The sequence below is a fragment of the Petaurus breviceps genome, unplaced genomic scaffold (assembly GCF_028583685.1).
Source record: "Petaurus breviceps papuanus isolate PSGF00001 unplaced genomic scaffold, PetGlider_PUasm1.0 90895, whole genome shotgun sequence".
In the NCBI taxonomy this organism is placed as follows: domain Eukaryota; kingdom Metazoa; phylum Chordata; class Mammalia; order Diprotodontia; family Petauridae; genus Petaurus; species Petaurus breviceps.
The window spans coordinates 14,883,283-14,908,342 of record NW_027187372.1 but is presented as its reverse complement, the minus strand read 5'-3'; the positions used below and the strand labels follow the sequence as shown (position 1 = coordinate 14,908,342).

At 35.3% G+C, this 25,060-nt stretch overlaps 1 pseudogene; it reads left to right on the top strand.

The window, feature by feature from the left end:
- The first annotated feature begins 1,139 nt into the window (after window positions 1-1,139).
- On the top strand, window positions 1,140-1,380 carry LOC138150888 (cyclin-dependent kinases regulatory subunit 2 pseudogene; annotated as a pseudogene).
- The last annotated feature ends 23,680 nt before the right edge of the window (window positions 1,381-25,060 follow it).

Below are 25,060 nucleotides of genomic sequence, written 5' to 3'. Positions count from 1 at the left end.
TGGTATAGATGACAGGCATACAGATATTGTGCTTGTGAAGTTGATTTTTTGAACCCATGTGTAATCAATGCTAACATTGATCACTATAAATTTTTGTCTTCTTAGATATGATTCTATGTTCCTACCTGCCAAGATCTTTCTGAAAGCTATTATCCACTTGGTTACATTTTTGCCTTTGCAATTTCTGAAAATCTAACGAACATTTCATCTACCTCAAGGAGATGAAATCCAATGACAATCTAAGTCATTAATAAAAAAGGCTAAATGACACAGAGCCCGGCATAACTCTATAGGAAGTTCATATATTTATTCCTTCATACACTTATTTCACAAACATTTATTAAGAGTACACTTTATGCCAGGCACTGGTGGTAAACTTTTTCTAGTGTCTGAGTAAGGTAAAAAATGCTCCTAGCCTTCAAGAACTTAAATTTTATTATGGGAAAACAGTGTGCTTTTGGGATAAAAAAAATAATACATACAACATGTATACAAAGTAATTACTAGAAGAGAGTACTAGCAAGTGAGGAAATAACCCCTTTGTAGGAGTGGCACTTGAACTCATTCTTAAAGGAATCTAATAGTTTCCTTTGGGTCAAAAGCCTTTTATAGTGTAGCATTCCTCCCACCCCCTGATTCTAGTCTTCTAAAACCTTTACTATTACCATGTATTCTGATCCAATGACACTGGACTCTTTGCTGTTCCATGAACAAAACACTCCAACTCTTGGCTTTGGGCATTTTCTCCATGCTTAGAATGTTGAGTGAATACTTACAGACTTGATTCAACCTGAGTCACATCCTTGGACTTTCATATGCAGATACAATAGGTCAAGATATTAGAAGGGATATGTGTAGACCTATACAGCTCAACTCCCAAGTATCTTCCTTGGATCTTTTCCACTTTTTTGGGAAAAAAAATTCTTAGCCACTTAATAATCTTACTCAACTTTTTTTTTCTTTCTTCTGTCCCTTCTTCTGCAGTAATCTGAAGTATACCCCAGGGAGTCTGGTCTTTATAGAAAAGTAAATGGATGGTTACTTGTTGTTTCCGTCACTGCTTCAGCTTCACTGGCATCTTCCTTGGTGCTGCTGCTTGGCACCTGTATAGCTCTTTGGGACTCTGAGCTGCCATCAGCATGGCCCACAAGCATATCTACTACTGGGTCAAGTATTTTGATGAGCACTATGAGTACCAGCATGTTATGTTACCTAGAGAACTTTCCAAACAAGTACCAAAAACCCATCTGATGTCTGAAGAGGAGTGGAGGAGACTGAGTGTCCAACACAGTCTTGGATGGGTTCATTATATGATTCAAGAGCCAGAACCACATATTCTGCTCTTTTTAAAGACCTCTTCCAAAAGAAAAACAAAAATGAAGTTTATTTGGGTTCTTCACTTAAATTTTTTTCAAACTATGTATATGTGTATATATATATACATATATATATATATGGTAGTATTCAGTGAATACTTGAAAAAATGTGCAAATCATTCATCCATACCTGTGCATGAGCTGTATTCTTTACAGCAACAGAGCACAGTTAAATGCCACTGCAAGTAGGCTGCCTTACGATGTTTAAGATACAATTTTTCTCTAGTCAAATTTCTCTTTAATATAAGTGCCTACCTGACTTCTTGAATTACAATTGTTTAATAAAGTTCATATGTTATACGTATGTCTGAGTACTTGGTATTTGGGGTTGGTGTTTATGTTCAAATTTTCCATTGTTAATTTATGAACATGATGTATAGTTCTTTCAGTTGTTTTAGAAATATATAATTCAATGAAATAAACTCTTTAAAACAATGTAGAAAAAAGTTAAATGAATGGTATGATAGAACTAGCATTAATTTGTACAGTTAGTAACATCTAGTAAAACTGGAAGGTCCCTGCCACTTAGCATAGTTTTTTCACTAAAAGGCAGTGAAACAGTCCTCAAGACAGAATTGGTTTGGCAGGGGAGTAAGGGTCAAATGATATAGCTCCCCAGTTGACTGAACATAAAACCGTAGCAGAGGAGTAAAGGCTCCTCAGGCTTGAACTTCTGTGGGAATTTTGTGACTGAGCATGCTGCCATGACACAAAGGTGGTGTGGTGGGCAGGGGGTATAGAGGGGAAGCTGCCTCCAATTGAATCCTCATCTTTGCTAATTATTCTTTCCATGCTATTGTTAAAGTAAACTTTTGTTAAATATTAAAAAAGAAAAAAGAAAAAAAGAAAAGTAAACGGATCCTAAGCTCAATGAAAGCACCCAGATTTACAATACATCGAATATGGTACAGGTTTTATTTACCTTAACAAAAAATGTGAAAGATTATGGCACGTGCCTCTGAGTTCATTATGGCTACAGTAGTGATTTCAAGTCATGGCCGAGGAAGAGATCATACATAGCAGTGAATGTACAAGCTGTGCATCACCCATATGTTACTCTACACTACTCTACTACTACCAAGTACTCTTAGGGAAGGAGGCTGCTGGACCATCCTCTCTTCTCTAATGTAGATGAGTTTGGGTCCAGAGTGTACCTAAGAAAGGTTGCCTCAACTGGTTTTCTGAATGTTTAAAAAAGGAACAGTGCTCAGGAAGGACCTGTGTACCTTAACCAACTTTAGAAATATATCTATAGGTTAAATTTCAACACCCTGTTGAAAGAGTAATGGACTGGAAGCCAAGAGCTCTAGATTCGAGTCATTGGTCATTCACTAATTCTGATTCTTTGTTTCTTTCTCTATAACTGAGGGGTTTCAAATAAGGTCACCTCTATGGTTCCTTCAAATACTGAATAGTCTCTCTATGAGAGTCTGTCTATGAGAGGGCTCTATCTGGCTCTTAATCAACTCACTCTCAAATTAGTAATAGTTGATTTTTAGTGGATTATAGAATTGCAGCTTTAGTGACATTTCAGGACATTTTATCCACTCTTACATTTTAGAGAGGATCAAACTGAGCCACAGAGAAGACAAATTATTTACCAAGGTCACATAAATTATAAATTTCTAAGGCAGAAATTTAACTCAGGTTTTCCTGACTCAAAACTCAGCATTCTATCTACTGTATCACCAACCTACCTCCATAGGAATCTACCTTCCCTTTGTTTACAGAAGCAGGGTTCTCAATTGGAATGATGCATTATAGTTCCATACAAGGGTTTTACTTCATTAAAATTGCCAAAAAAAGGGAATCAGACAGCAGTGACATGCACAGCTCTGGGCAGCTGTACCAATCTGCTACAGCTGATGTTTGTTTTTACTCCTGTGACTTGTCTGCAGGGCAAAATGGCAACTGGTTTGACTTACTTCATGGTGTGTGTGTGTGTGTGTGTGTGTTTGTGTGTGTAGATCAATCAAATAGCTAAAGAAAACAAATGACAGAAGAACAAATAATCCTGCCATAATCCCTAGTAGCATTTTCCAGAAAGATATACTTCATATTGCTCACTCACTTGACATAACTGACCTGAAAACAAATTCTTTTTTGAGGGTGGGTGGCAAGGGGAGTTGGAGGAAGGTTGTCATTACAGAACCCGCTAAAACAAAGAGGAAATTTGGCAACAGGGAGTGGAGGGCTGTTCATTAGGAAATGACAGCATGATTCCTGATTGACCTTTCCCTTTTTTGCCCTTGCAGCCCCATGAAGTTTTGGAGGGTAGAGCAACCAGAGAGTGCTGGGCATTAGATGTATTCAGACTGTGACAATAATCAGCATTAGCCATGTTCTGTTTTCTCATGGAGTGATCCTGGCTAGAAATGTTCTACTCCTGAAATTCCTGTGCCAAAGTAACTCCATACACTACTGGTTTATGTCCCGTCCCACCCACTTTTTCTAACTATTCTGTAATTCAGTTCTTATCTATTAGGAGATCTATCTAATAGAACTTGGAATGTATGTGTCTGCATGTATGTATGTGTGTGAATATTACCTATGAAACAACTTATAGTTTTTGATGCATTGTGAAGAGGTCATTCCTGTGAATGGTAAGGAAGTATTATCTTTTTATAGCACTTTAAATATCAGGGATGTCATAGTCCCATTGAAATATTTCCTTTGATTAATAGTGATCAAGAGTTTAAGCATATGAAGTATCTATCTCTTGCTCATGTTTAGGAAGAGTAATAAAATCAACTGCTACTGGAAAAGTCACAGTTACTGTCTATATTATAGATCCACTAATAATCCCCCTAACTCAGCTGACCCAAACAATCTTTCCTGGTCACTTTCTTTCCTGCATCTCCCCCTTTTAGAATGTAAAGTTCTTTAAGGCAGGTATCATTGAGCTTTTGAATTTGTATACACAATGACTACATTGTTATGCAAATTACTTGGGACAAGAAATTATTTTTACATGATTTCAGTTTCTATCCACAATGTTCATACACTTAGGTCTGCCACTAGGCTGACTTCTGTAAAGCCAAACACAAGCAGCTTTCCAGAGGACTGCTGAGGTGAACAGCTTTCAAGGCACTGATTACATAGCATAGCAAACTCTCTATTTATTCAATAACAAATCAGAGCAAAATATTTACAGAAAATTAAGGTACAGCATTCAGAATGTTATAACATTACAGAAAATCAACATACAGCATTCTTCATGTCACAACTCAACAACTTATCACTAAAATGGCCACATAAGTTTTCACCAAAGTAGTCCCATAATTTTCAACAAAGTACAATCATTTAATAACTCAAGAAAAAACTTAAGAGTCACAAAGTACAAAAGTCAAAATTATCCACCCATGGGGTGCAATTAAGTTACAACTTCAACAGCCACTACTCAGTACCCTCTTAAGGGGTAGTGGAAAGTCCAAAAGCCCTCCACCCCTTGGTCACAAGTAAATTATAATTTCATCAGTCACTACTCAGACAATTTCATCAGTCACTAGTCAGTACCTATAGAGACATCTTTTCATCTTGACTCAGGGCAGGCTTTCAGCTTCCATGGTTCCTCTTCCATGGTCCCAGCTCCTGCCTGAATCTAACTAACTGCTATCTGAGTTCAAAGGCAGACAGCTCCCAGCTCCTTGTCCAGCTCTCCATGCAGTTCCTGCTCCACATTGAAGCTCACAGCATCCAGTCTATCTCAAATCCTTCACAATCTCTGTTCCTTGGAAGACAAGGCTTAACAAAGCCACAGTACCATTCATAAACATCAACAAAGCCACAACAACATTTGTACAAAATACTGGCACCACAGTCATACTTCCTCAGTCTTGAGTAGCTCCAGTTGGCCCTTGAAAGTCTTGCCACCTCAAGTCTGAGTTCTGAGTCAGTTCTCAGTTCTCAAATCTGAGTTGAGTCTTCAGTAGTAGCAGCCCAGCCTCCAGATGCTTGCTGAGAGAAATTCTTTCTCTGTCTCTCTCTGGTAGTAGCTGCCCTGCCTCCAAGAAGCTTACCCCAGGAAATTCTGTCTGTTCAGCTTGTGCTCTTCCATACATATGGTATAGCTCCTCCCTATTCTGCCCCTTCCTATTACATCAGCAACTTCCTCCCAAGGTGTTAACTTCTTCTGTGTTAATTAAATACCTTGAACAAGGGGTTAACTTGAAACAAGGTGCTAAGTACCTGCTTAGTTGCCAATACAAAGGGGCATGGAAGATCTTCAGATTCCATTAACATTACAACTTAGAATGGCTGACCATAAGTCCATGAGCAGAGGAAAGCAAATTGAATTCATCATTCCACCATTAGTTCTCAGTCAATTGAGAGCTAGATTGTGTCCTAAACAAGTATTTTGTTTTGTTCCCCCCCTCCCTTTTTTTTAACTCTATGGTGTCAAAAACTGAATATTATTACAAGGGAACATTAGAAAGTTGTAGCTCTTAACAAGCACATGCACAATGCTGTTGATTGAAAATGAAGATAGAGGGGCAGCTAGGTGGCATTAGGGGTAGCTAGGTGGCACAGGGAGTAAAGCACTCGCCCCGGAATCAGGAGGACACCAACCCATACACACACACACACACACACACACACACACACACACACACACACACAACTAGCCTTGTAACCTTGGGCAAGTTAATTAACCTCAATTGCCCTCCAAAAAAAAAAAAGAAAGAAAATGAAGATAACACAACTGCGTTAACTAGGCTCATTGGGTCTTCAGTCCAGGAAGGCAATTTTTTACACCTCCCTAATAGACTCACAGACCCACTCATCTCAGTTGCTTTCATCAAAATTCCCATAGCTCCCTCTGTCTCAATACTTTCAATTGAAAATATCACCTTATATTTCACTAAAGCAAAAAGGAAACTATTTTCCAAGAGCTTCCTGCTTTCCCTTCTTTCTCATCTTTCAATACTTACATACCTTCTACCACTATCTCCTCCATTCTTGTCTCACCTGAAGAGGTGACCTTGTTTCTTGCAAAGGTAACTTTTTCTACATGCATTACTGTTGCCATTTCATCCAATTTACTCCAAAAGATTGAACCCTATATCACTCCAACTCTCACTTATCAATTTCTATTTGCAGATATATCCCTACTGCCTACAAACATGCCAATATCTCCTCTGTCCTCACCCCTCCTAGCCTGCCCCCCCAAACCTCCAAAACTTCATTTGATCCAACCATTCTCTTTAAGCATTGTTGTATCCCTTTGTTCTTTTGCTATTGTAGCAAATTTGTTATATTGCGGGTTTTTTTTTATATCTTTTTTTACTATTTACAATTGATTTCTCTACTTCTTTTTGTTTCATTCTCTTCTTAATTCCCTGGAGTCTGACCTCTGACCTCATCATTCAATTGAAACTATATTCTCCAAAATTACTGTGATCTCTTAGTTGCCAAATCTATTTTTTCTCTTAATCCTCTTTTTTGAATTCTTTTTAGCCCTTGAAGATGTCAAAAAAGCCTTTTCTGAATTTAAATCCAGCCCAAGACATTCACTAGCTATGTGACCTTAGGCAAGTCTGTTGTGATAATAAAATGAAATAATGTTTGTTAATGTGCTTAGCACCATGCTTGACATATAGTAATCTGTTAATAAATGTTTGTTTCCTTCCTTCTCTTTGATAAATTCTTCCTTCTAGGTTTTTTGTGACACTTCTTTTCTGATTCTCCTTCTATACATCTGACTACTCCGTCTCTTTTCCATAGACTTTCATTAGGTCATGTTCACTAACCATGTCTGAGTCTTAGAGCCCACTTTTATCCCTCTGTACTATTTTACTTACTTATATCTATCATCAGCTCTAATGGATTAAATTATTATCTCTATGCTTATGCTTTTCAGATCTAATTATCCTGCTCTAACCTCTCTTTTAGCCTCTAGCCTCACATTTCATTTTCCTATTCTTCCTATTGGAATTTTAAATTAGATGTCCATTTCATATCTTAAAGACAACATGTCCAGACATGAACCTATAATCTTTCCTAAACCAAATCCTTCCTTCTCCTTACTACTGTATTACTATCACGAATATTACCCAGGCATCCAAGCTCAAAACTCAAATGATATCCTTCATTCTCTCTCATCATGCTCCCCACATATTCAAGTTGTTTCAAATTCTATAGATTTTACCTTTATAATATCTCTTGAATAAGCATACTCTGTTTTCTCTTCAAGCTACCACCCTCATTACCTTATGCCTTGACTATTGAAATAGCTTTCTTACTGATCTCCCTGCTTCAAATATCTTTCCATTCCCATCCATCTTCCATGCAGGTCTTATCATGTCCCCTCTTTGTTCAATAAAATCCAATGGATCCCTATCACCTTCAAAAAACAAACAAAATACAACCCCCTTAAACTCCCCCCACCAAGAAACCTATGTTTTCAAAGCCTTTCATAACTAATTAGCTCCTACCTTTCCACTTTTCTTACATATTACACATTCTCACATACTCTGTAATGCAGTGATACTCCATCTTCTAACTCTGGAAATTGTCACTAGCTGACCCCAATTTCTAGAATTTCTTTCTTCTTGGGCCTTCTGTCTGCTTTCAAGTCTGAGATAAAATATGAATGTCTACAAAAATGTTTTCAAGATCAGTGTTAATCCTTATGCTCTCCCTATATTATTTTCAATTTATTCTGTTTATATTTTGATTGTATGTAATTGTTTTCCTGTTGTCTTCTCCATTAAACTGTGAGATCCTTGAAAACAGGGACTGCCATTTTTTCTTCACTTTCTTCCCTGAGGGCTTATCACAGAGTCTGGAACACAGTAAAAATTTAATAAGTATCTGTTGATTCAGTTCCAAATCATGTAAGTTAATTGATTTCAGCTCAAGTAGCACACAACATATTAATCTTTTTATTGTAAATTTTTTGATTAATTGTATGTAAATAAATTTAATTATATTACTCTATCCCAAGTAATTATCATACCAATGTAGCACAGTGCTTGGCTTGTAATAGGTGTTTAATAAGTGCTTTTTCATTTATTAATTCATTCAATCTTCTCATATTCCATTAATCAAAAAGAGCTATTAAATTGGAAGATATTCTTAAGAAGCTATTGTTCAAGGGCAGTTAGATGTTGTAGTGAATAGAGCACCAGTCCTGGAATCAGGAAGACCAGAGTTCAAATCTAGCCTCAGATACTTACCAGCTGTCTTATATTGAGTGAGTCACTTAACCTCGATTGCCTCAAAAAAAAAAGCTATTGTTAAAATTACTTAATGGGATATCTGCATTAAAAATGTAAAAGATGGATTATTTTGGGAAGACTTTGGTATAGTTTGATTTTTTTTACATTTTTTGGGGAGAGAGGATTAGATTTGAAGAAAGGTTTATTAATAGAAGTATGTATTATGAAAATTCAGGGAATTTAAGATAAATGAATGTAGACAATTCTGTTTATTGGCATGAGATATTTAGGATATAATTTATGATAGGAAGAAGTCACTGAAATAACTTATTTGGCTACATGGATAAGTACAGTAGACAATTTTTAAATATAATTCAGACTTTATCAATATCTGTTGAATGTCTGAATTTAAAAATATGTTTAATCACCCAAAGATATCATTCCCATGATGCAAAACAGCTCCATTTCAGAAAATAGCTGGATGACTGCCACAATTTTTCAGTTTTAACATAAATATTGACTTTCATAGAGATACAACCAACCATAAGTGTAATGACATAAAATGCAAGAAGAACATTTTTCAGGGGATAGAAAATACATTATCTTTTAGTAATCACTATTTTCAATGAATGGCTGTTGCCAAGGGTAAAGTTTTGAATGAGGAAAAACTAGCTCATAAATCAATTTCAGTCTTCCTACCAATATTCTAGTTAGTCATTTGCAGTTCTGTTTTTTTTTTATAAAACATTTGAATTGTTTTGAGATCATTCAGTTTGAGACCAGATTTTGTTTTAGAGTTCTATGCAAGTCCTTACTCTGACTGAAGCATTGCTGCAATGCCAAATTAAATTAATGGTTTAGGTATAGGAACTGTGAAAATAAATGTTTAATTAAATATTTGAATTGAAAATGATTCATTAAATTATTTTGTTTTTACATCACTCACATTATTCCCTTCTGCATCCTTTTCCCTCTTCCTCCCATATGATAAAGAACATAAAAAAAGTAAAAAAAAAACAGTCAAGAAAAACACTCAATACATAAAAATCCTGATGGCATATTCAATGTGCCACATCCAGACAAAAGAGTGAGAGAGGATATCTTCTCCTATCTCTTCTTTGGGTTCATGATTGTTCTTTATAGTTTAACTATATTCACATTCAGTAATTTTGTGGTTATTGTTCTTTCAGTATATATTATTGTAGTTGTTGTGTATGCTGTTTTCTTTGCTCTGGTCATTTTATTTTGCAAATGTTCATATGGATCTTTCTATCCTTCCACTCTAATATTCATCACTTTTCAGAGCACAAAAAAGGCCATGATATGCATGTGTCTCAATTTGTTCAGCATTTTCCTCATCAGTGAACATTTACCAAAATTAAGTGCTGTTTTGGATATTTTGATATACATATGGATAATTTCTTATTATATATGCCATTCTTGGGGTACATAGAAGTAGATTATCAGGGGTGGGAGGAAGGGAAAATAAGAATGAAAGGACATGTTCATTTACTCATTTTATGTGCATAATCCAATTTATTTCCAAAAAGGTGTTTTTTTAAACTGATTTTTCAGTTCTAGCAACAATGCAGTATTGTGTTTATCTTTCCTTGACCCAGGTGACACTATTTCCATCTTTCATTGTCTTTGTCAATTTGCTGGGTATCAGGTAAAACCTCAGGATTATTTTGATGTCTGTTTCTCTCTCTCTCTCTCTCTCTCTCTCTCTCTCTCTCTCTCTCTCTCTCTCTCTTAGAGATTTAGAGCATTCATATGTTTGTGAATAATTTATAATTCTCTTTTTGAGCATTATTTGCTCATAACTTTAACCATTTACGTATTGGCTAATGTTGACAAGATATTAAGTGGAAAATTTAACTTATTTTGAAGAAATAGAAAAAAATATAAGCATAATAAATTTCTGAGTGAAGCTAAGATGTCAGAGTAGGAGAAGGAACTCATCTGAACTCTCTCAATTACTTTCCAGATGACTTTAAAATAGCTCCTCAAATTGAATTCTGGGAGAACAAACAAAAGGTTAGGTAAAAATAATTTTGTAACCCAAGAATACTTGGGATATTATAAAGATAGGTCTAAGGTGTTGATTGATCTAGAGTGAAGTGTAGGCCACAGTATCAGAAGAAACCTTTGGAAGTAGCTGCATAAGGGGCAGCATTAGCTGTGGGAATTCTCAAACCAAAGAGAGCAAAAGAATCAGACAACTGGTCAGAAAGAGAATACAGGGACCCTTTGTTAGTTTTTTTTAGGATCCTGTTGCATTTCCCATATGCATTTCTGGGTTGCAGTCCCAGAGAGAAGAGGAGCACTAGCACTCTGACCACAAGGGAACAAGAAACATGGTCACAGTTCCAGAATTAAGAAGAATGTTTTTGATCATTCCCAAAGGCACAAGAGACCCTGGTCTCAATCCCAAAGCAGGAAGGAGCACCAGTGATAGGGGTTTAGAAGAATAGGGGACCTGGTCATGGTTCCTGAACCAAGAGGAATACTAACACTTGTAGTTATGGGGGAACAAGATCCATTCCTACATAAAGACAAGAGCATGAGACAGAAGAGCAAAGATGACACATCTCCTTAGACCTTACCACCTTGGAAGTACTTAAAACACCCAAAGACTCCCAGAACTAGTTCTGAAAACAAATATGTTTTTGAAAACAATATTTCTCTGTGATCTATTTCAGGTCATTATTCTCCAATAAGATACTGAATATTTTCCTGGGTTTTTTTTTCCCATTCTTTGATTTTGTTATATTGTTTCTTGGTGTTTTGTGGGGCCATTAGCATCCACATGTCTAAATCTCAATTTTAAGGTATTATTTTCTCCCCATCTTTCTGCTATCCACCACCCCAAAAGAGTTATCTCACTGTATACCCCCTCCCCCAATCTGCTGTCTCTTTTATGCTTCCCCATTCCCCCTCTGACTTTCAAGTAGGGCAAGATGGATCTCTATACCCCAGTGCCTATATATCTTATTTCCCAGTTGCATGTAAAAAAAAAATTAAACATTTGATTTTAAAACTTTGGATTCTAGATTCTTTCCCTTTCTCCCTTGTCATCCACCCTTACTGGGAAGATAAGCAATTCAATATAAGTTTTACATGTGTAGCTATACAAAACATTTCCATAGTGGATATATTGTAAAAGACTGACTATATTTCCCTCCATCCTATCCCGAGCCCCACTTGTTCTATTCTCTACTTTGACCCTGTCCCTTTTCAAAAGTGGGTGCTTTCAATTTCCCTTCCCACCAAGCTGCCCTCTCCTCCATCATCCCCCCTCTCATCCCCTTCCTCCCTACTCTCCTGTAGGGTGAGATACCCTATTTTATATATATATGTCATTCCCTCCCTAAGCCAAATTCAATGAGAATAAGGTTGACCCATTCCCTTTTGCCTTTCTATTCTTCCCCTCCATTGTAACAGTTTTCAGTTCCCCTTCATTGTAACAGCCTCTTCTACATGGGATAATTTACCCCATTCTGTCTCTCCCCATCTCCTCTCATTTTATTCCCCTCTCACCTCTCAATTTCACCTTTTAAGTATCATCCCTTTCTATTCAACTGATATACATACATATGTATTCATATGCCCATATACCCTCCTATATAGATATGTATATATATATATATGTGTGTGTGTGTGTGTGTGTGTGTATACATTTCTATTCCCTTCAACTATTCTCCTACTGAGAAAAGTTTCATAAGTTACAATTATCGTTTTTTCATGTAGGAATGTAAATAGTTCAATTTTGATAAGTTCCTTAAGATTTCTTTTCCCTGTTTACCTTCTCATGCTTCTCTTGCTTGTATCTGAATGTCAAATTTTCTATTCAACTCTGGTTTTTTCATCAAAAATGCTTGAAAGTACCTATATGAACATAACTACAAAGCACTTTTCATACAAATAAAGTCAGATCTAATTAATTGGAAAAACATAAAAAATTCTTGTGTCTGGATTGAGCTAATATAATAAAAATGGCAATTTTACCTAAATTAAATTACATATTTAGTGCCATACCAATCAATTTACCAAAAAAAATTACTTTATAGAACTAGAAAATATAGTAACAAAATTCATTTGGAAGAACAAAAGGTCTAGAATATCAAAGGAATTAGTGAAAAGAAGTGCTGGGAAAGGTGGCCTAGATATACCAGATTTTAATCTGTATTATAAAGTAGCAGTCATCAAAACTACTTGGTACTGGCTGAGGAATAGAGCAGCAGATCAATGGAACAGACTAGGAACATGAGACTTATCAGTCAATGATTATAGTAATCTACTGTTTGATAAATTCAAAGACCCAAATTTTTGGGTTAAGAACTCTCTATTTGACAAAAACTTCTGGGAAAACTGGAATATAGTATGGCAGAACCTGGGTATAGACCATTATCTAACACCATATACCAAAATCAATGGTAATGGGTGGATGAGGCATTATTTTAATGCTTTTTTATTTTTGGAGGAGAATGTTGGTAGACCTTATCTGAGTGCTTCACTACTTCACTAGCTTTTATAGCTGACCATTAATTATAGCAGCAAGTCCTGCCATTTAGGTATGTTGGCATTAGTGGAAGAAAGAAAATTCCATTTTTTCTTCTTTCTTTGCCCGTGCAATCAAGTGATTGTTTCCACAGACTTACCTACTAAACTTTTGATTCAATTCAGTTCATCACACACACACACACACACATACACACACACACAAATATGAATTTCCTTTTAGAAAGTAAATAGGTTGCCATTTAAACTGGTTCACATGGTCTATCCAGCATCTATCTCTATGTCCCTCCAATATTTTTATTTATTGCTTTATATAGTGCATATATACTTTGACCTAGCAATAAAAACTTCTAGTCATTAAAAAGTGAGGCAGAAGAGAAAGGGAGGAAGAAGAAGAAGCAGAAGAAGAAGCAGAAGAAGAGGAAGAAGAAGCAGAAGAAGAAGAAGAAGCAGAAGAAGAAGAAGAAGAAGAAGAAGAAGAAGAAGAAGAAGAAGAAGAAGAAGAAGAAGAAGAAGAAGAGATGGTATCAAATGTCAAAAACTTTTTGTAGCAGCTTTTTGTTGTAGAAAAATACTAGAAACTAAAGTGAGTACCCATAAATTTCAGAATGGCTAAACAAATTATGATATATGAATATCATATTGTGGGGATCAAATGAAATAATATTTAAGGATTTTGTGAACATAAATTCTATATAACTGTACTTTTCAAAAATAATGTGAAGTTAGAGAAGGAATTTAAATTTTCTTCTAACTTCAAAAATTTTCTATGGATGAATTAATTATACCAGCATTAATTTAAGTCAGTGGCTGAATTCTTAGTATTTAACTCTTCCTTGAAGATATTACCTTCAGGAAATACATAAAGCTTCTTACATATTTTTGCATCTCTTAACCATTCTGTTCTTCAGACATTGCCAATATTTTTCCAATTCCACCTTGATCATGTCACTCACCTGCTCGAAAATATTCATGGGATCTCTATTGTCTATGGAATAAATTATAAGCTGGACATGCAGAGCAACACACAATCTGGCTCCATCTATTATTGTAGTGTTATTTCACACTCTTTTGGAATCTAAATTCCAATAGCATGAAATGATTTTTACTGTAATCATTATATGTTCTTATGAATTCATGGCTTCATATGCAAAATCTCTATGCCTATAATGCACTCCTAACTAATTTATGTTTAAATGTTGCTCTTCCTTAAAGGCCCAGCTTAGATATCACCTCCTCTATGAAGTGTTCCCAATATGAAATTGAAAACAATCTCTTAATAGATTGTCTTAGACTGCTTCACTTCTATTTTGCATCTATTACCTTCTACCTTGAATGTTCCTTTCTTGTGTATTTGTCTAACCCAGGGGTGGAGAACCTGTGGCCTTTAGGCCACATATGGCCATCTAGGTCCTCAAGTATGGCCCTTTGACTGAATACAATCTTTGCAGAACAAATCCCCCTAATAAAAGGATTTATTCTGTAAAACTTGAACTCAGTCAAAAGGTCATACCAAGGACCTGGAAGGTGACATGTGGCCTTGAGGCTACAGGTTCTCCAACCCTGGTCTAACCCATTATTAATAAACTATATGTTATTTGAAATGAAGGACAATTCATTTTTTTTAATCTTTGTATCAACAACACTAAAACAATGCTAAAGCTTAGCAAGATATTAATAAATATTTGTTGAATTGATTATACTCTAAAATATAATAACTCCAAATATTTAGTGTTTTACTGTGCATTTTGAATATAATCTTTCTTTTCATAACTATTTCTAGTCATGCAACCCATTCCTTCCACGAAGTCTCAGTACACCTCTGTTGCATTTACCTTTTTAAATTAATATCTCTAGTTCATCTTATCACCTATTCATCATGGATTTGGGTGTAGATATCTAGGCTGTCATTTTGCATCTAGGTATTTTCTAATACTGTCTCCTTTGAATTACCACCCACATGTGCTGATATTTTTCTTATCTTGTACCTCCTGCTCTCAATTCTCTCTTCAAAGGTATGTCTGGGCAATTTTCTACTTCACATAATTTTCAGATTAAAACTATTAATTGGACATGCATATCTTATTCTTTGAAGCAGTTGGGGTTAAGTAACTTGCCTAAGGTTACATGGCCAGTTTTTTTTTTTTTTGTTGGTGTGGGTGTTAAGTATCTGAGGCCATAACTGATCCTGGGTCGTCCTGACTCCGGTGCCGGCTCACTGGGCCACCTAGCCACCCCTGGACATGCATAACTTAAGGCAATGTACATTTTATATGACTATTGGTTAAATGTTTTCTGCACCTGTTCTCAAGTCTATCATTACTATATTTTATAAGGGAGTCTAGAAATCTGACCAGATTCTCCCCCCCCCCCCTTAATTATCCATTCTCTTCTGAAGCCTAAACCCACAGCCAGAGTACATATATAGAAGCTATAATAAAGGTGTAATTGACAGGCCTTAAAAGTTTGGATGTGGAGGGGTGATAGAGAATGATGAGTCCGGGATGACACTTTGATTGCAAACCTAGGTGACTGAAAGGATTATGATACCCTCAAGAGTAATAGGGAGGTTAGAAGAAGGTAAAAGGTTAGGGAGAACAATAATGTTTGAAATAAGTTTGGACATATTGAGTTTGGATTTCTACAGGGCATTGAGAAGCCCCATACACAGTTGGAGATCTCATCAGAGAGTGTAAAGCTTGAGAAGTAGATGTGAGAATCATCACCATGCAGATGACCATTGAGTCCCCAGGAACTGATAAGATCATCAAATGAAATAGTATATAAAAAGATGAGAAGACGATGCTGCATTGGACATCAAGGGCCCTCCATGGCTAATGAGAGTCACATGGATAAAGATATGATAAAAAAGACTAACCAGGAATGGTTGGATAGTTAATATGAGAACTAGAGTATAGTAGTGTCATGAAAAAACTAGACAGAAGAAAGAATTAAGGAGAAGAGGTGGGTAGTTTTAAAGGCTATAGAGAGGTAAAGAAGAATTAGGACTGGGAAAAGGCTATTAGATTTGTCTTTAGAGAGAGAAACTTAGGTTGAATGATGGTGTCAGAAACCAGAATTTAGTAGAGGGTTAAGAAGAGTTAGAGGAAAGAAAGTGGAAAGACTTTCAAACTTGGGTCATGAAAGCTTCTAGATAGATATGGGGGAAGTGGGAGGCCCAGAATAAGGCCAATGCCAAAGGTATATGCTTAGACGATGGAGAATACCTAGGGGAGAGATAACCTGCCACAAGATATATTAGGGTCAGAAAACCAGATGTCTTTCCAGACTACTAAATATACCCAGGACTTCATGGTCCATGGCAATGTTTTGAATGAATGATGAAAAGACAAAATTAATGAATACATTAGAAAAAATATTTATTATTCCCTTTCCTTGTGACATGCACTGTTCTAAGTACTGGGAATACAAATTCAAAAGAGACAATCCCTTCTTTCAAGTAGCTTACATTCTAATTGGCAGGAACAACATACATGAAATGTTGATTAGGGTAATATGTTTTGATCTGGGAAGTCATAGAGATAGTGAGTTGAGTCACAAGGGGTTGCTTAATATCCTGTGAGGTACAATTGAAGTACTTATTTATTCTCCTGAGTGAGAGATGGAAATTATGAGCTTCCTTCATTTCATTCTTTAAGGCTAACCTTTAAAGGTATCTCAAATTTAATAAGTCCATAGAAGAATTACTATATTTTCCCCCAAACTCACCCCTCTTCCTAACATTTTTTTCTTGTATGGGCAGTACTTTCAGGCATCTAGGTTTGTATCCTCAGGGTCTTCCTCAATCTGCTACTCTCTTATTCCTCATATCCAATTGCTTGCTAGATCTTATTATTTCTATCTACACAATATCTCTCCAATATGCCTCCTTCTCTCCATGCAGCCATCAGCCTAGGTCAAGTGCTCATCATCTCTTCTCTGTGCTATTGAAATAGTACATTACATGTAATTTACATTACACAAATGAAGAAAAGTGGAGTTGTGGTCATGGATTTGTTAAAATTCAGGATGGAGTCACCACAGTCAGGTTCCCTGATAGTATTTCAACTGATACAGGGGAGTCTAGAGAAAGGCATTCTAATCACCTACTTGGATTCAGTATAATAAATAAGAGAAAGGTTTATTTTTGCTTTTATTTCTTTTTTTTTTAGAATTGCAGAGATGTGGATGACTTATAAGCCAAAAGGAAGTAGCGAAAATTGGGATAAAGATTGAAGGTCTGTGAGAAGAAGGAGAAATACCGGAGAAGGAAAAAGGGAAATTGGCCAAGCTGTATATGTAGATAGATTAGCTTTAGCTAGCATAGAGTATATCTCTTTTTCTGAGACAAGAGGGATGAGGAAGAAAGTAAATAATGATCCTGAGAATTTTGAGGATTAGAGAAGAGAGTTTGAGAGACTCCTTGGCAGATGTCATCAATATTCTCAGTGAAGTAAGAGGCTATGACATCTGCTATAAATGTGGGGAATTAAGGATAGGAGAAACTGTTTGGAACTTTCACCATAAAGAATTAGATGGGTAATAGGAGCCTCTAAGTAGCAGGGAGAGTTCATCCAAGTTTACACATCGATAAATTTATCATTAAGCATTTTTCTAAAATAGATAGCTTGATATATAAATACATTTTTTGGTTGAAAAATTTTATCTATGTTTCCTACCATCATTATTGTCAGAGCATTTTTATAGCCCAACTAAATTATGCCCTGAAGGATCACACTTAAGAATATATATTTTTATATATAAATATATTTTTAAAGTACAAATTAGACTTACATAAAATTGAAGAGATTAGCACAGTGTAAGTCAAATGTCCCTTGTCTGCCTTGACACTTCTGTTAACACCAGCATTTTCTTATGTGATAGGGCATTGTGAAACTGATTTTATCACTGGTGTCTAGCATGGTTTTTTTGGGGGGTAGAATGGTACAAAATAGGGGAAAAGTTTTCTAATCAGTAAGCAATTGACAGGGACTTAAGTCTTAACTTCATTTCTCAGAATCTTTCTATCCCCCAAATTTTGGAATCATTGTTTGGCAGCTCACTATGGTTTACCAATTTAGAAATGGCCATGTAAAATACAATTAAAATAAAATTTAAAATCCTTGAGACCAAGGGTTGCTAGATTTTTCTCTGCACATTCCTAGCCAAAAACTAGTTCCTGGCACATAAATACTCTCTGAATTGAATTGGAAGGTCACATGTTGAGAAAAGATTATTAAACCTGGAGTTGAGAGATATGATTTGGAATCCTATGTCTTCTACTTGTTGCTTGTGGGACTTTAAAGAAATTACCCAAGTTTCCTCATCTACAAAATGAGAGGGTTAAAGTAAATGATATTTGAGGTCACTTTGAGTTACAATATTCTATATAGTCAAATTACTTAGTAAGGCAGAGTGGGGGGGGGATGTGGAAGGAAATAAAAAATGCATTCACTTTCCTTACCTTCAGCCAAAAAATATGGCTGTAGGCAAGAGAGGACAAGTGAACACATGACTGGAATGAAGAGATGATTTTCTGTCACCAGCAAGTCCAGGTCTTCTTTATTTTCTGATTATCTGTTCCTTGAAAAGGTCCACCATCCTCAGTGACTCCATAAAGTAGCATGGGGTTTGAAATACAGGAGGTGTGAATTTGCCTCCAAAGTTAGAGAAATCTCAACAGACGTGGTTGAGCCTAGAGAAATACTCTTGTAACTGGGCCATACTGGAAGAAAGGAAGTTGGACATTGGCCCTTCAGATCTCTCTCTCTCTCTCTCTCTCTCTCTCTCTCTCTCTCTCTCTCTCTGTCTCTCTGTCTCTCTTATAAACTCTATATGTATGTATAGGTATAAAATATATATGTACACATACATATATATTGGAAGAGGAAACAGTTTGCACATATCCAAGTGTACATCCTAAAATATTCAGGGAATTTTATGCTTTTTAATTCTTGTTTTTTTTTTAACATTTTTGAAAATTCTTTTGGAAATAAGGAAAAGCATTCTCAAAGATACAGGAAAAGAGTTTCATAAGCTAAGAATGAACAAATTAGCATGGATTTGTCTTTACATTTATGTGTTCAAATGAACAAAATTAATACTGAACTAGAAGAGAATTATTTTATTATTCATTGACCTATCTTGAATTAACATTGCTTTATTTTTCCAATAATGTTATTTAGTGACTTTCCCTAAATAAGTTATTGGCAAATATGTAGAAGTAAGAATCATAGGTAATGAGTCTTTTGCAAGAGAATTTGAAGTCACTTTTTAGTCACTTTATATTATCCATATATATTTCTTTTATAAAGATACATATATCATCAGCAAGCATAAAGTGAACATCTACAATCATAGTCTGCTCCTAAAATGACATTCAGATGACCAAATTTGACATAGAGAATTGCAGTGCTAAGACAAATTCTATCATCATGGATTTAATCTTATCCTGGTTGCTTCCTTAGAATTAATTATTGTGTATTTCTTTTTCATTGAATTATATATTGAAGCAAAAAATCCATCAATCAGCAATTATTCATTGAATTCCTTCAATGCCCCATTACTGTGCTACACCATATTATTAAATGATCTATTATTACATCATGGCACATGATAGGATTTTCATGGCCTCAATTACTCATACAGTCCCATATCATGCTTCTTAGCAGGTCCTTTTATAATACAGAAAACAGAGAGATATTTAATGTAGGCTATTGAATTTCAGGCATTGTACTCTCATGATAATAAGTTTCTATTTATTTTCATTAATTAAGTCATTTAGTAAATATAGAGATAGAGTTTTATCCCAAGTTAGATAAAGAACCCATGAAAGTGCACCTAGATGTTCTCACTAAGTCCACTATTCAGATGCAAATGAATTATAAACCGAGGTAATGAAACAATTTGCCAGTAAAGTAAATGCATACTTGTTAGTTTTCTTTAATGAATGTTGGACATGGCAAAGGATATCTGAAGATTGAAAATGGACCAAACAGGTAATAAGATCCAATTCATCTATTAAACACCTCTTAAGCAGCTGTTATGTGGCAGGATATGCAGATACAAAGAAATTGACTTCCTCCAGAATTGTGCAAGCTTATGAGTATGAGCAAAGAAGACAGATGTTAGGAGTAATCCAGGGTTTGCTTTTGGCAAAGTGTGATTGATAATAGAACATGGAAGCAAGGGATTCAATAGAAGATGAGAGGGTAGAATCAAACTGGTATCAAAATGCTACATAGGTATAATAGGGAAAAGATGACCATATAGCCAGTACAGGAGCGATAGGCTGGGAAACTATTGAGAGATAAAGAAACTTGAGGTTCCTATGATGATGAAAGCAAAGTTATGGTAATGAGACTTGAAATCAATCAATAAACCTTGATAAATATGATTAGATAAAGGAAATTTGGGGTTCATGAATATGGGAGTAGAATATTTTGGGGGGTAATTGTCATACAAAGAGTATGATAATCTTTGTATATCATGCTGGTGGAATAGAAGAGTAGGTCCTAGGAGTTTAGTAAATAGAATTGTGAAATTAGCATATTTGAAGGAATATATATATATATAGTGTATATGTTCATGTACATATGTACACATCATATATAATGTGTACCTATACATATTACATATGTTTTTGCAAGCAATATGAGGGCAGAAGATGTGGAGAAATGAGCCAGGTACTGTTCTCATTCATGAAGGAGAGACAATGAGCTAGAATTCAGTAGATAATAGCTATCAGTATTTGGATTAAAGGATAAATTTGAATAACTTGAACTTCAAAAGAAGAGAGATACTTGAATGATGATGAAAGAATGAGAATTTGGAAGGTACAATGAAGAGTGAGGAGCATTTTTAATCACTCCTCACAATCAGTCAGTTGGGAATATGAGCGAAAAATGTAGTTGTGCTAGAAAGGGCTTGCAGGGAAGCAGTGTAGTCAGAAGTTAGGAATGAGAGAAGATGAAATTTGAAATGAAAGGTATTTTATTAATGAGGGCTATTCATGAGAGGACAGTAGGAATTGTTGCTTATTCTTTTATGTGACATATGGGTCAGAAATTTGAGGTAGATAACAATAATTGACTAAACAACATAGTTTGGGGATTGGGTTTATTTATGACAGATAGGGTTTTAGAATCATTGGAATGTAAAAGAAGCAAAATAGAAATTGCACATAGAAGTGGATGGGAGTTTACTAAATATCAGCAAATGAATAAAGGTATATTAATAGCCAGTGGATGGAGAGCATGGTAATATGTTGAGGGAGGTAGGTAATTGGAAAGTTGGGAGTTATTTCTTGGAACCTGACATTGTGGCAGGTGTCATGGTTGTGCTTTGTGAAGTCCAAGGGGTACACTTCATAGCAAGCAGGAACAGTACTAAAGATGGTCCAAGAAGTCTGTTAGCAACATCAGAAGGCAGGAGGTGGAATTTTGAGCTAGCAGGGGAGTTTGGTGACTACTATATTGAATAGTATCAGCAGTTTATATTCACTTCAAGTGACATCCAAAAGATAGAAGAAGGGTGATGAAGTTGGAAGACACCTTAAAGATCATCAGCACCCTCAATTTACTGGTAAATAAAAACTCAAAACCCAATTAATTAATCATTAAACATTTATTAAACACGTACTATGTACTAGGCACTGTGCTCAGAGAGATTAAATGACTCACTTAAGTTCTGGTAATGATTTTTAAAGTTGGCATTAAACAATAGCCAACAAACAGCTTTAAGAGATAGTGGAAGATAGTGGGTAGGACAACTAATTTAGAATAGAAAAGACCTGAGTTAGAAATTGACCTTTATTAATGGCAGGACCCTGAGAAATATCATTGCATAGTGAACAGAATGTTAGATTCAGAGTCAGTAAAATTTGGGTTCTCTCGAAGTCAGGAAGACAAGAGTTCAAATCCTGCCTTGTCAGCTGCATTACCTTAGGCAAATCACTTAACCCCTCCTGGCCTCAGTTGCTCATCTGTAAAAACTGAGGAGATTGGACTATGTGGCCTCCAAAGTCCTTTCTTACCCAAAATATATGTATGACCCAATGATCTAAGGACAATGGCAAAGTTGTTTAACCTGTGTGGGACTTAGTTTACTATATAAAATGATGATATCAATAGCTCTAGGACTTACCTTACAAATTTGTGATGAGGTTCAAATAAGATAATATAGACAAAGTACTTTGGTAATCTTAAAGTGCCATTAAATACCAACTATTATTAAGTTCTCTGATTCCATATTCAGTTTGTCTTTTCACTATATCTTGCCACCTCTGTATATTGTAATTTTCAAATGGGAAAAATGAATTTCTGAAACTGTGTATCTTTGAGCTTGATGTTGGTATTGAACAAAGATATTGAACTATTAATTAAACAGATGGGCAGTAAACACAGAAATATAAATCACGATGACGATTCTAGAATGGCTTCACTCAGATGAAATCATATCAAAGTACTAACTTTCACTATCTCAACATAGTTACTTGACTGGTAGATAAGGAAAATGCTATAAATGAGAGATTTTGTGGAGATAAAATTGGTAATACTTAGTAACTGATTGGATATAAAAGGTGAGGAAACAGAAGTTTTTAAAGATTAAGTTAGAATGCTTTGGTTCTATTCATTTTTCTTCAACTTGCTACATACATGAATTTGTTCTTCATTTTTTCAAACCAGCCACTGTTTCTTCAATTATAAAGTTAAAGTGTTGGAGAAGAGGATTCCTAAGGTCCCTTTCAGCTCTAAAAAGATGACTTACATACATGGTAGAATCAGATTTCATCATTGTATTTTATAGTTTTTAATTTTTCAATTTAATGTAATTGTTCAATTCATGAATGAATTTAAGAAATATTGACAGGATGATAGTACAATTGAGTGGCTACATAGCTGGGTAAATAACTATATTTAAATAATGTAGATGAAAGAGTCCATTTTAACCTAGAGGACTATAAAAAGTTCTGTTCTTGGTCCCGTCTTGTTCAATAATTTTATCATTGTCTTAAGGATATAAAATTAGTGAGTTTCAGACTTGAAAGAATCCTCAGTAACAATCTAGTCCAACCCCTACCTGAAAAAAAAGCTGCTAGACAACACATTCATATCATCATTCAATCTTAGCTAGAAAGTAGATCCTTTGATGGGAAAGTCATTAATCCTTAAATGTCTGATTTATTTAAATAAGAATTTAAGTATAAAACATTTTGCTAGGTTCTGGGTGAGAGAGAAAATTTAAGTAAGCAATATTTCCTGCTCTCCTAGTAACTGCATTCCAATAGAGAAAATTAGTAAAATAATGTTAAAAAAAAGCAAATAGTTGAAATATCAGTTGGGGCAGTATTTGGCAGTAGTTGGCAAAGTATTTCCTACTACTTTGCAGATTGATATTAATCAAAGATCCACACCACCAATCTCTTTGGGCTCCTCAGAACACTTCTCATTTTTCCATTTCTAGTTAATAGAAAAAAAAATCTCCCCAATGATAATTCTTCCCCTCAGAATGGATATAGGATTTGTTTTGTAACCTTCCAGTATGTTTAATGTATTGTCTCTATAATAGTGATTTCTTCCCTTCTTAGCCTGTAATCTCTTTGATGAGAGGGACTGAGTCTTATCTAAACTTTACAGTCCCCCAGCCTCTTACATAGTATTCTACAAATCACTGGCATTTAATACATTTTTCTGTTGGTTGGTTATATCCTAAAAGCTCCAGTGTCTTTGCTTATTTTAGAAATTTCTTTCTCCCTTCCACATCAGTAATGAATCAAGGAATGAAGTTTTCACAGCTTTACTTCCTCAGCTCTTCAAGATGAAGTGTAACTTGGTTGGTGAACTTAAGTTTTCATAAAAGCATCTTCTAATACTGCTTCCATGGGAACTGTCCAAGACTACTGGTTTGATATTTTTAAATGTAGCAGACAGGGATCGTTTTTCCCCTTTAAAAATAGAGAGCTGTTGGCAACTAAAATTTTACATTGCTAAATATTATAAATTCACCAAGAAAGACCTAAATTTTATTGGAGTCTGAATATAATAGAGCAAATTATTCAACATTCAGAATAATTCTCCTTGTCTTTATTTTTAGGGCATTATGGTGACAGAGGAAATTAAAATTCTCATCATTTAGCCCAGTGTGAACCAAATAAAAATGAACATAAGATCCTCTTGAAAATTCAGGTTGACTTAGGAAATGTTGACAGGATCCATTAATCAGTTGGCTAATATATTAGTGCCACTTTGACAATGGATCATTAACATAGGTTGTTTATGGTAAAAAAAAAATTAGTCACCACACTAAAATATTACGTGGAGCCTTTTAAATCACGGGCTATTTTTAAAATAAAGACATTGTGGTAGAATGAATAAAATGAAAGTTTTGGGAGTAAGAATGACCTCAGTTCAGATCCTGCCTATGATAATTAACTATATACATGGCTTACACTAACAGATTAATTATCCAAATCCAAGACCGACTTTCCTTCACTATGAGGAGGAGATATTGATGTCTATAACATCTACCTCACAGAGTTATCATGAAAATCCAATGAAATAATGTTTTCAAAGCACTTTTCAAACCTTAGAGCCAGAAGAGTCAGTAGTTATGGTTGTTAATTTTAAATTAATTGCCACTATTCTGCTTTCCCCTATACAATTCTTTCTCTTGTTTCATGCACCTTGCCCCCATAGGTATTCAATGTTTTCATGTTGTCAATCTAATCGTGTTCCCCTAACTTTTCTTGGCTTGGTGGAAAGCAGTTTGATACCTTTCACTCTAAGATGTTAGTGTATTACTTTACACTTTGGAAGAGTATCTTTCTTCTAAAAGAGGACCACCTAATGTGACATAACACAAGGAATGAAATGCTAATAGTGACAGTTCAGGAAATCTACTGGGGAAATAGTGGAGGAAGAAATTGACTCACATGCTTGCCAAATCTACCTATGTACAAAAGTAACCTTTCCTAGAGTACCTTGCCACTTCATTTTGTGATCA